The sequence below is a fragment of the Procambarus clarkii genome, chromosome 25 (genome assembly GCF_040958095.1).
Source record: "Procambarus clarkii isolate CNS0578487 chromosome 25, FALCON_Pclarkii_2.0, whole genome shotgun sequence".
Classification (NCBI taxonomy): domain Eukaryota; kingdom Metazoa; phylum Arthropoda; class Malacostraca; order Decapoda; family Cambaridae; genus Procambarus; species Procambarus clarkii.
In genome coordinates, this window is record NC_091174.1 from 12,047,441 (window position 1) to 12,058,312 (window position 10,872).

The 10,872-nt window shown below is 46.3% G+C and overlaps 1 long non-coding RNA gene across 2 annotated transcripts in view; it reads right to left on the bottom strand.

The window, feature by feature from the left end:
- LOC138368639 (uncharacterized) overlaps positions 1 to 10,872 on the bottom strand; it is a 392,302-nt gene that overhangs the window by 189,582 nt on the left and 191,848 nt on the right. The window lies entirely within an intron of this gene.

Genomic DNA, 10,872 nt, shown 5'->3' on the forward strand with positions numbered 1-10,872 from the left:
AATAAGCTAAGATATTAAAGTGAGTAAACTAATGTTTTCGTGTATCCTGTTGTCCAGTGCATTTTGGTGTTATTTTTCGTCTTTAGTGTTAAGCTGAAGAGGTGATTTATTTAATTACTGATAACAATTATACATTAACCGATGGGAAGCCGAGTGTTGTGAGATTATTATGGCGTCTTGAGTGTTCTGCGGCGGAGAGACAAAATTTATTCATATATAACTCAAGAAAAGTGATGCGGCATTTATTACCATATATGAAGCATAATTACGTAATTTTGGACACCTCGGTGAGCGGTTAAGATTAACAAATACATAGTTAATGTTGAGAGAGAAGCGGCTGGGATACATGTGCACACATTGCGTCTTTCTCGCCGTGTTACACTTAATTTTGAGGGCTCGGAACTTACTGATGCGTTATGATACTTGTAGTCAGTAAAACTAAGACAAACCACGACCATCACAAATATCTAGACAACTATCCAGGTGGGTTGAAGGGTGTGTGATTTCTCAAGGTAATGGATTTGTGGTCTTAGGACGGGCTGGAAAAGACGCTCAGTGCGTGAGAATAGTTGAGGTGGGAGTCTTCCCACTAACCCCCCCCCCCCCACACACACACAGGAGACAGGACTGCATCCATCTCTCACCTGCAGCACACATCGAGGGAGTCGGGTAGGCAGATACGCTATATGAACTCTGGTAACAGAGTTTCCAAGAATAGTCTCAAGGTTTGGTACACCAATGCTGATGAGTTATCCAATGAAGAAGAGGAAATAAAAGAAAGGGTTAGTGAAGCAGATCCAAACATAATTGCAATAGTGGAAACTAATATATATGATATAATCTCGGATGCTATCTTTCCAGAGGGATACCAAGTGATAAGGAAAGAAAGGACACAGAGACAGGAAGGGGAATTGTGACCATGGGGGCAAGAGGCCTGAGAAAGGCGAGTAGACGATAGGAAAGGGGATTACAGAAGGATAAGAGAATATTTGGGAGAAGTACAGTGGGAAGAACAACTAAGAAGATAGAGCGCAACTAAGAAGAAAAACAGTTCAAGATATGATGGACTTAGTCAAGTGGAAATGCAAGGCAGCCGAAAAGATTTTTATATCAACAGTACAAGAAAAAAGTAGAAGGAAATATAAAAACCCATGGTTTAATAGACAGTACCAGGAAGCAAAAATAAGGAGTAGGCGGGAGTGGAGAAAGTACAGAGGACAAAGAACAGAGGACAGTAAGATTAGACGCAACAGAGTTAGGCATGAATACATTAATATAAGGAGAGTATCGGAAAGGAATTATTAAAACGATATCGCAATGAAAGCGAAAAAGAAACCTAAATTATTACATAGTCATATAAGAAGAAAAATGTCGGTGAACGACCAAGTGACAAGATTTAAGGAAAACAGAAGGGGCATATATAGAAAGCGACAAGGAAATCTGCGAGGTACTGAATGCCAGTTTCCATGGAGTGTTCACAACCGAGCCTGAGCAGCTCCCATTGTTAGAAGAGGAGATGACCCAAGATGAGAGACTAACGGATATAGAAGTGACAGCAGAGGAGGTAATGAAACAGCTAACAACACTGGGTGAAACTAAAGCAGTTGGACCAGACAATGTATCACCGTGGATACTAAAAGAGGCAGCGCAGGCCCTCAGCGTGCCTCTGGCAAGGATCTATAATGAGTCACTTACGAAGAAAGAGTTGCTGGAAGAAGGCTAATGTGGCACCAATTTTCAAAAAAGGAGATGGGGAAGAGGCATTTTACAGACCAATATCACTGACAAGCATCCCTTGAAAAGTATTTAAAAAGAGATAATCAAGTTAAGACTGATTGCACACCTAGAGAACATTAGGTATGTAAACAAACACCAACATGGGTTCTGAGAAAGGAAAACATGCCTAACAAATCTTATGGAATTCAATAATAAAGTAACAAGAATAAGGCAGGACAGGGAAGCATGGGCAGACTGCAAATTTCTGGACTGCCAAAAAGCCTTTGACACAGTATCGCACAGGAGATTCTATTAAAACTTGAGAGGTAGGCAGGAATAAGCGGAAAAGCCTTAGCATGGATAAGGAATTACTTAACAGGAGCCAGATAGTAACGGTCTTTTTTTTTAATTAGCAGGGGAAAGCGCCAAGCCATTATGACTTTATAGCACTTGGAAGGGGTCAGGATAAGGATTTGGGATGGGGATATTTCTAATATAGACATGTCTAGAGGAGTCGAGTCCAATATGTCGATGTTTGCGATGACGCTAAATTAATGAGACGAGTTGTGACAGATGAGGATTGTAGGATACTCCAAGAGTACTTGAAAAGCTGCAGAGATGGTCAGAGAAATAGCTACTGGAGTTAAACACCAGCAAGTGTAAAGTTATGGAAATGGGACTAGATGACAGGAGACCAAAGGGCCAGTACACAAGGAAGGGAAAGTAACTTCATGCGACGATTCGAGAAAGGGACTTGGGAGTAGACGTAATACCAAATCTAACTCCTGAAGCACATATAAATTGGATAACGACAGCAGCGTAGGCCATGCTAAGCAAAAGTTAGAACGTCATTCAGAAAAATAAATAAGGAGGCATTCAGAGCACTTTACACTGCCTACGTGAGACCAGTCTTAGAGACTGCAGCCCCATCATGGAGCCCCCACCTAAAGAAACACATCAGGAAACTGGAAAAGGTTAACAAAATTGCTCACGAGGCTCATCCTGTAGTTGCATGTAATGGGATATGAAGAGCGACTGAAGGAACTGAACCTGACGACGTTAGAAAAAAGGAGGGAGCAGAGAGATATGATAGCAGCATACAAAATACTTACGGGCATTGACAGAGTGGAAATAGAAGAAATATTCATACGGAATACCAACAGAACAAGGGGACATTGGGGGGAAGCTGGAAACTCAGATTAGTCATAGAGATGTTGGAAAGTTTTCTTTTATCGTGAGAGTAGTGGGTAAATGGAATGAGCTAAAGGAAAACAATGTGGAAACAAACACTATTCATAGCTGTAAAACTAAGTATGATAGGGAAGTAGGACAAGAGTCACTGCTTTAAACATCCGAAGCCTAGAAAGGCGGGATACAGGAGCCAATGCTCTATCCTGCAGGCACAAATAGGTGAATACACACACACACACACACACACACACACGACCAGGCAACAAAAATAAGGCAAGAAAGAGAAGGGTGGGCAGACTGCATATTTTTGGATTGTCAGAAAGCCTTTGATACAGTGCCACATAAAAGGCTAGTGAAAAAACTGGAGATGCAGGCTGGAGTGAAAGGGAAGGTACTCCGTTGGATACAGGAGTACCTAAGTAACAGGAGACAACGAGTCAGTGTGAGGGGTGAGGTCTCAGATTGGCGAGACGTTACGAGTGGAGTACCGCAGGGGTCGGTCCTTGGACCTATACTGTTTCTGATATATGTAAATGATCTCCCAGAGGGTATAGAATCGTTTCTCTCAATGTTTGCCGATGATGCAAAAATTATGAGGAGGATTGAAACTGAGGACGATAGTAAGAGGCTACAAGATGACCTAGACAGACTGAGTGAATGGTCCAACAAATGGCTGTTGAAGTTCAACCCACATAAAAAGAATAACGTCTGCGGCATATGCGAGGCTGGCTAACATCAGAACAGCGTTCAGGAACCTGTGTAAGGAATCATTCAGAAACTTGTACACCACATATGTAAGACCAATCCTGGAGTATGCGGCCCCAGCATGGAGCCCGTACCTTGTCAAGCACAAGACGAAGCTGGAAAAAGTCCAAAGGTATGCCACTAGACTAGTCCCAGAACTAAGAGGCATGAGTTACGAGGAAAGGCTGCGGGAAATGCATCTTACGACACTGGAAGACAGAAGAGTAAGGGGAGACATGATCACAACCTACAAAATCCTCAGAGGAATCGACCGGGTAAACAAGGATAAACTATTCAACACCGGTGGGACGCGAACAAGGGGACACAGGTGGATACTGAGTACCCACATGAGCCACAGAGACGTTAGAAGGAACTTCTTCAGTGTCAGAGTAGTTAACGGATGGAATGCATTAGGCAGTGATGTGGTGGAGGCTGACTCCATACACAGTTTTAAATGTAGATATGATAGAGCCCAGTAGGCTCAGGAATCTGTACACCTGTTGATTGACAGTTGAGAGGCGGGACCAAAGAGCCAAAGCTCAACCCCCGCAAGCACAAATAGGTGAGTACAAATAGGTGAGTACACACACACACACACACACACACACACACACACACACACACACTCACACCATAGCATCACTGTACCACTGAACTCATTTACCACAACTCCTGCACTGGTGTCTCACCATAGCACTGTACACTTGCACCACTGTTCCACAATAACATAGCAACAAAACCATATATGCCATGTGTGTGGTGGAGACAAGAAGCCAAGTGGCGGCAGCCGATACACTCGCTCTGGTTCACATCGTCAAGTGAAGCTAAGTTGCAATATATATGTAAATGTTGCCAAGGTGGATCCCAGCGGTGATCCCATAGTTGGGTGAGTGAGTCCAGCTTCACCCACCAGCTTCCTGTATCCAGTGGATGAGAGCAGCTTCACCCACCAGTTTCCTGTATCCAGTGGATGAGAGCAGCTTCACCCACCAGTTTCCTGCATCCAGTGGATGAGAGCAGCTTCACCCACCAGTTTCCTGCATCCAGTGGATGAGAGCAGCTTCACCCACCAGTTTCCTGCATCCAGTGGATGAGAGCAGCTTCACCCACCAGCTTCCTGTATCCAGTGGATGAGAGCAGCTTCACCCACCAGTTTCCTGCATCCAGTGGATGAGAGCAGCTTCACCCACCAGCTTCCTGCATCCAGTGGATGAGTCCAGCTTCACCCACCAGTTTCCTGCATCCAGTGGATGAGAGCAGCTTCACCCACCAGTTTCCTGCATCTAGTGGATGAGAGCAACTTCACCCACCAGCTTCCTGCATCCTGTGGAAGAGCGCATCTTCCTGCATCCAGTGGATGAGAGCAGTTTCTTGCATCCAGTGGATGAGCCCAGCTTCACCCACCAGCTTTCTGTATGCAGTGGATGAGAAGAGCTTCTGCTATCATAGGTGTGTTCCTGACTACATCTAGTGGATGAAGGGGGTGGTTCCATGGCTGCATCATATGGATGAAGGGGGGGTGACTCTCTGGCACCTGGTGGATGAAGAGGAGGTTCCATGGCTAGGGTGGTGGAGATGTGCAGGAGACGGGTACATCTACAGGGAACCTTGATTAGCTATGCAGGAGTGATTAGCTGGATTCTCTCAAGGGAGTCTCCGTCTAACTTTCCCCCTCCGGGCTAGCCCAGAGGTGACAAGCCCCATTACCCATCCCTTCCAGTGGCCCTCTTCCAGTGGCCCTCTTCCAGTCCCCCTGCCCCCTCACAGTGTCTCTCCTCCCCTCTCACGGACTCCCCATCAACAGGGCACTTGTGCTAGCTTAGTGCTCCATAGCCTTCCCGGCTTGGTGCCTTCTTTGATAGTTACTTGTGCTAAGTTAACAGTAATAACCTGACAGTGTTGACGGGTAGTGAGGTCTAGGTCTTTATGCCCCGACAACTAGATCTTGTTGTACCTGTTGTGTTACAACTGAACAATTTTGACGTTCAAATTCTTTGTCGAATCTGATCAAGTTATGGGTGGAGGTGGCTTCACAACTCCATGTCAATGCCTTCAGAGCATTCCCCTACAGGTGCGGCATAATCGATCACTGATCTGACTGCCTGTACATAGTATGTGCGAAGGACTTGCAGATTGGCTCCTCCAGAAAGGGAGGTTAGCGACCTGAGGATTGCCGTCCGGGCCGCAGTTCGCTCTCTCAAGTAAGTGACCTCAGCATTAAAATTCATGTGTGTGTCCAGGATGATTCCTAGATACTGATAGGTGTCGACCCATTCTATTGGTTGACCCTGTACTGTGAGTTGTATGTTGGGTTTCGCTATTTTTATGGGCATGGCCTTTGACTTTGAGGGGTTGAGTTTGATCCCAATCTGTTTTGCCTCTTTACTGATGCAGTCTAAGCATTTGGGTGCAAGGCGCGCCGCATCCCTTCCTTTTATGATGATGACAAAGTCGTCCGCGTAGTTTAGCAGCCTGCAGTGATGTGGAAGTTTCAACCTCATTATTCTTTCCATTAAACAGTTGAAGAGAAATTCCCCTACAGGTGCGAGTGTTTCCTTACAGCTGCTCAGTTGAGTTTCCAGCTTCCACCTGTGTCCTCTTGTTCAATTTCTCTCAATTTGATGAGCCTATCCACGTCCACCTTATCTTCTCCCTTTATTATCCTGTATGCTGTGATCATATCCCCCTCTGTTCCTTCTATCCTCTAGAGTTGTGAGATTTAGTGCCACTAGCCTATTCTCCAAGTTTTACCTCTTAGCCCTGGCACCAATCTTGTTGCAAACCTTTGTATTATTCACTTTTGGTTTTATATGCTTCACAAGGTGCGGATTCCATGCCGGTGTTGCATAGTCCAGTATTGGTTCAACAAATGTTGCAAATGGTCCTGATTTATGTATCTATACGATGTTGTTATATTTGCCAGCGTCACATATGCTGCCCATGTTATCCTGTTTGTGTGTGGCTCTGGTGTTAGTGTTGGAACTGTATCCACTAACAAGCAAACTTCATGTCCCGTTTTCTCTATATATTATCTCGCCCTATTTGATATATTTTAACTTCAGCTCCTTATGTCTGTTTTATATTTGCTTTTGCCTTTATGTTCCCTTTTTTCATTATATATCTTCTGATGACATACATCAATCGCAATAGCGTGAAGCATCAAATGAACAAATCCACAATGGCCGTGACGAGGATTCGAACCTACGTCCGAGAGCATCCCAGACGCTGCCTTAATCAACTGCGCTACGACATGGTAAAAGAATTGCAACCAGAAGTTTAGGTTACATCCTAACTGGTTGCAAAAAACCTGGTTAGTGTATCGGAGAGGCTGCAGGGTCCATGTAAGGGCAGTAGAACTTCTGGTTGCAATTCTTTTACCATGTCGTAGCTCAGTCGATTAAGGCAGCGTCTGGGATGCTCTCGGACGTAGGTTCGAACCCTCATCACGGCCCTTGTGGATTTGTTCCTCTGATGGCTCCTCCCTCCTCCTCTGATGGCTCCTCCCCTCTCCTCTGATGGCTCCTCCCTCCTCCTCTGATGGCTCCTCCCTCCTCCTCTGATGGCTCCCCCCTCCTCCTCTGATGGCTCCCCCCTCCTCCTCTGATGGCTCCTCCCTCCTCCTCTGATGGCTCCTCCCTCCTCCTCTGATGGCTCCTCCCCTCTCCTCTGATGTTTCCTCCCTTCTGCTCTGATGGCTCCTCCCCTCTCCTCTGATGGCTCCTCCCCTCACTCTGATGGCTCCTCCCCTCTCCTCTGATGGCTCCTCCCCTCTTCTCTGATGGCTCCTCCCTCCTCCTCTGATGGCTCCTCCCCTCTCCTCTGATGGCTCCTCCCCTCTCCTCTGATGGCCCCTCCCCTCTCCTCTGATGGCTCCAACCCTCCTCCTCTGATGGCTCCTCCCCCTCTCCTCTGATGGCTCCTCCCTCCTCCTCTGATGGCTCCTCCCCTCTCCTCTAATGGCTCCTCCCCTCTCCTCTGATGGGTCCTCCCCTCTCCTCTTCCTTGCTCTTAACTCATTATTACTAAGGTGTGGTACACCCAACATAGAATATAAACATAAATGAGTAAAGATGATAGCAGACACCAACGACTGGCTGCTACGAACACTTGTCTCGTGAACTATGTAACAACGTAGTTCCTCTCCGGGCAGGAACCCACCCAACACTACCTTTGACAACCTCAGCTCAGAAAGGTGGGGTCTAAGAGCTAACATCTCGATGCTGCAGGCACAATTAGTAAATGTAAACCTGGTTGATACCTGGTTGATGGGGTTCTGGGAGTTCTTCTACTCCCCAAGCCCGGCCCGAGGCCAGGCTTGACTTGTGAGAGTTTGGTCCACCAGGCTGTTGCTTGGAGCGGCCCGCAGGCCCACATACCCACCACAGCCCGGTTGGTTCGGCACTCCTTGGAGGAATAAATCTAGTTTCCTCTTGAAAATGTTCACGGTTGTTCCAGCAATATTTCTTATGCTTGCTGGGAGGACGTTGAACAACCGCGGACCTCTGATGCTTATACAGTGTTCTCTGATTGTGCCTATGGCACCTCTGCTCTTCACTGGTTCTATTCTACATTTTCTTCCATATCGTTTACTCCAGTACGTTGTTATTTTACTGTGTAGATTTGGTACTTGGCCCTCCAGTATCTTCCAGGTGTATATTATTTGATATCTCTCTCGTCTTCTTTCTAGTGAGTACATTTGGAGGGCTTTGAGACGATCCCAATAATTTAGGTGCTTTATTGCGTCTATGCGTGCCGTATATGTTCTCTGTATTCCCTCTATTTCAGCAATCTCTCCTGCTCTGAAGGGGGAAGTGAGTACTGAGCAGTACTCAAAACGGGACAACACATGTGACTTGAAGAGTACAACCATTGTGATGGGATCCCTGGATTTGAAAGTTCTCGTAATCCATCCTATCATTTTTCTGGCTGTCGCAATATTTGCTTGGTTATGCTCCTTAAACGTTAGGTCGTCAGACATTATTATTCCCAAATCCTTTACATGCTGTTTTCCTACTATGGGTACATTTGATTGTGTTTTGTACTCTGTATTATGTTTAAGGTCCTCATTTTTACCGTACCTGAGTACCTGGAATTTATCACTGTTAAACATCATTTGTTAAAGATGCGCACGCACGCACACACACACGCGCGCGCGCGCACACACACGCGCGCACACACACACACACACACACACACATACACACACACACACACACACACACACACACACACACACACACACACACACACACACAATTTTTTCAGTGTCAAGAGTAGTTAACAAATGGAATGCATTAAGTAGTGTTGTGGTGGAGGCTGACTCCATACACAGTTTCAAGTGTAGATATGATAAGAGCCCAATAGGCTCAGGAATCTGTACACCTGTTGATTGACGGTTGAGAGGCAGGACCAAAGAGCCAGAGCTTAGAGCTTTCAAGTGTAGATATAAACAGGATGACCTGGATAAACTGGAGGAATGGTCTAGAAAATGGCTGCTAAAGTTCAACTCAGGAAAGTGTAAGGTGATGAAATTAGGCGAAGGGAGCAGGAGGCTGAACACAAGGTATCATCTGGGAGGGGAAATCCTGCAAGAGTCAAATAGAGAGAAGGATCTGGGGGTTGATATCACACCGAACCTGTCCCCAGAGGCCCACATCAAAAGAATATCATCAGCGGCATATGCTAGACTGGCCAACATAAGAACTGCCTTCAGAAACTTGTGTAAGGAATCTTTCAGAACCCTGTATACCACTTATGTAAGACCAATCCTGGAGTATGCAGCTCCAGCCTGGAGTCCATACCTAGTTAAACACAAGACAAAGTTAGAGAAGATTCAGCGGTATGCCACCAGGCTCGTCCCGGAACTGAGAGGATTGAGCTACGAGGAAAGGCTAAAGGAGCTGAACCTCACATCCCTGGAAAACAGAAGAGCAAGGGGAGACATGATAACCACCTACAAAATTCTCAGGGGAATTGACAGGGTGGACAAAGACAAACTCTTCAGCACGGGTGGGACACGAACAAGGGGACACAGGTGGAAACTTAGTACCCAGATGAGCCACAGAGACGTTAGAAAGAATTTTTTCAGTGTCAGAGTAGTTAATAAATGGAATGCACTAGGAAGTGATGTGGTGGAGGCTGACTCCATACACAGTTTCAAATGTAGATATGATAGAGCCCAGTAGGCTCAGGAATCTGTACACCAGTTGATTGACAGTTGAGAGGCGGGACCAAAGAGCCAAAGCTCAACCCCCGCAAGCACAATTAGGTGAGTACAATTAGTTGAGTACACACACAGGGGAGGCCGGTGGCTGAGCGGACAGCACGCTGGACGCGTGACCCTGTGGTCCCGGGTTCGATTCCGTGCGCCGGCGAGAAACAATGGACAGAGTTTCTTTCACCCTAATGCCCCTGTTACCTAGCTGTAAATAGGTACCTGGGAGTTAGTCAGCTGTCACGGGCTACTTCCTGGGTGTGTGGTGTGGAGAGAAAAAAATAAAAAAGTAGTTAGTAACAGTTGATTGACAGTTGAGAGGCGGGCCGAAAGAGCAGAGCTCAACCCCCGCAAGCACAACTAGGTGAATACACATACACACGCACACACACACGCACGCACACAGGTGCGTGCGTGTTGAGAGGTAAAGCTGGTGGGTGACAAACACAGGCAGTACCACATATATTCAATATGTTTGGCAAGTTAATCACTAAGCTTATGTACTTACAGTGCCATCCGGGATGAGGGAAAGACGAAGGGAGGGGGAAGGATGGAGTGAAGTAGAGAGAGGGAGAGGAAAGGAGTGAAGTAGAGAGAGGGAGAGCGGCAAATGAGTGAGAGAATGAGGAATAAAAGGAGTGAGACAGGGAGCAGAAGAGAGCTCACCGAGATACGGTGAGCCCAGTGAATCTTGTACCCATTTTGAGAGAGAGAGAGAGAGAGAGAGAGAGAGAGAGAGAGAGAGAGAGAGAGAGAGAGAGAGAGAGAGAGAGAGAGACGGGAACTGAGGGTGGGAAAGGCAGGAGATATTACACACAAAAACTTTGATATCTGTTGGTGGTGGTTCCCCTACCCCGAGGCAAGGGGTGTTTGAGAGCTTTATATAAATCTCACCCTTCCTGCCACTTGCCAAGGTAAACAAGACTAAAGCAAACTCTGCATTCTGTAATATTCTGTAATATTTGTACTCTTGTAACAATAACCGCTGCTGAAGGTCACCTTTCACA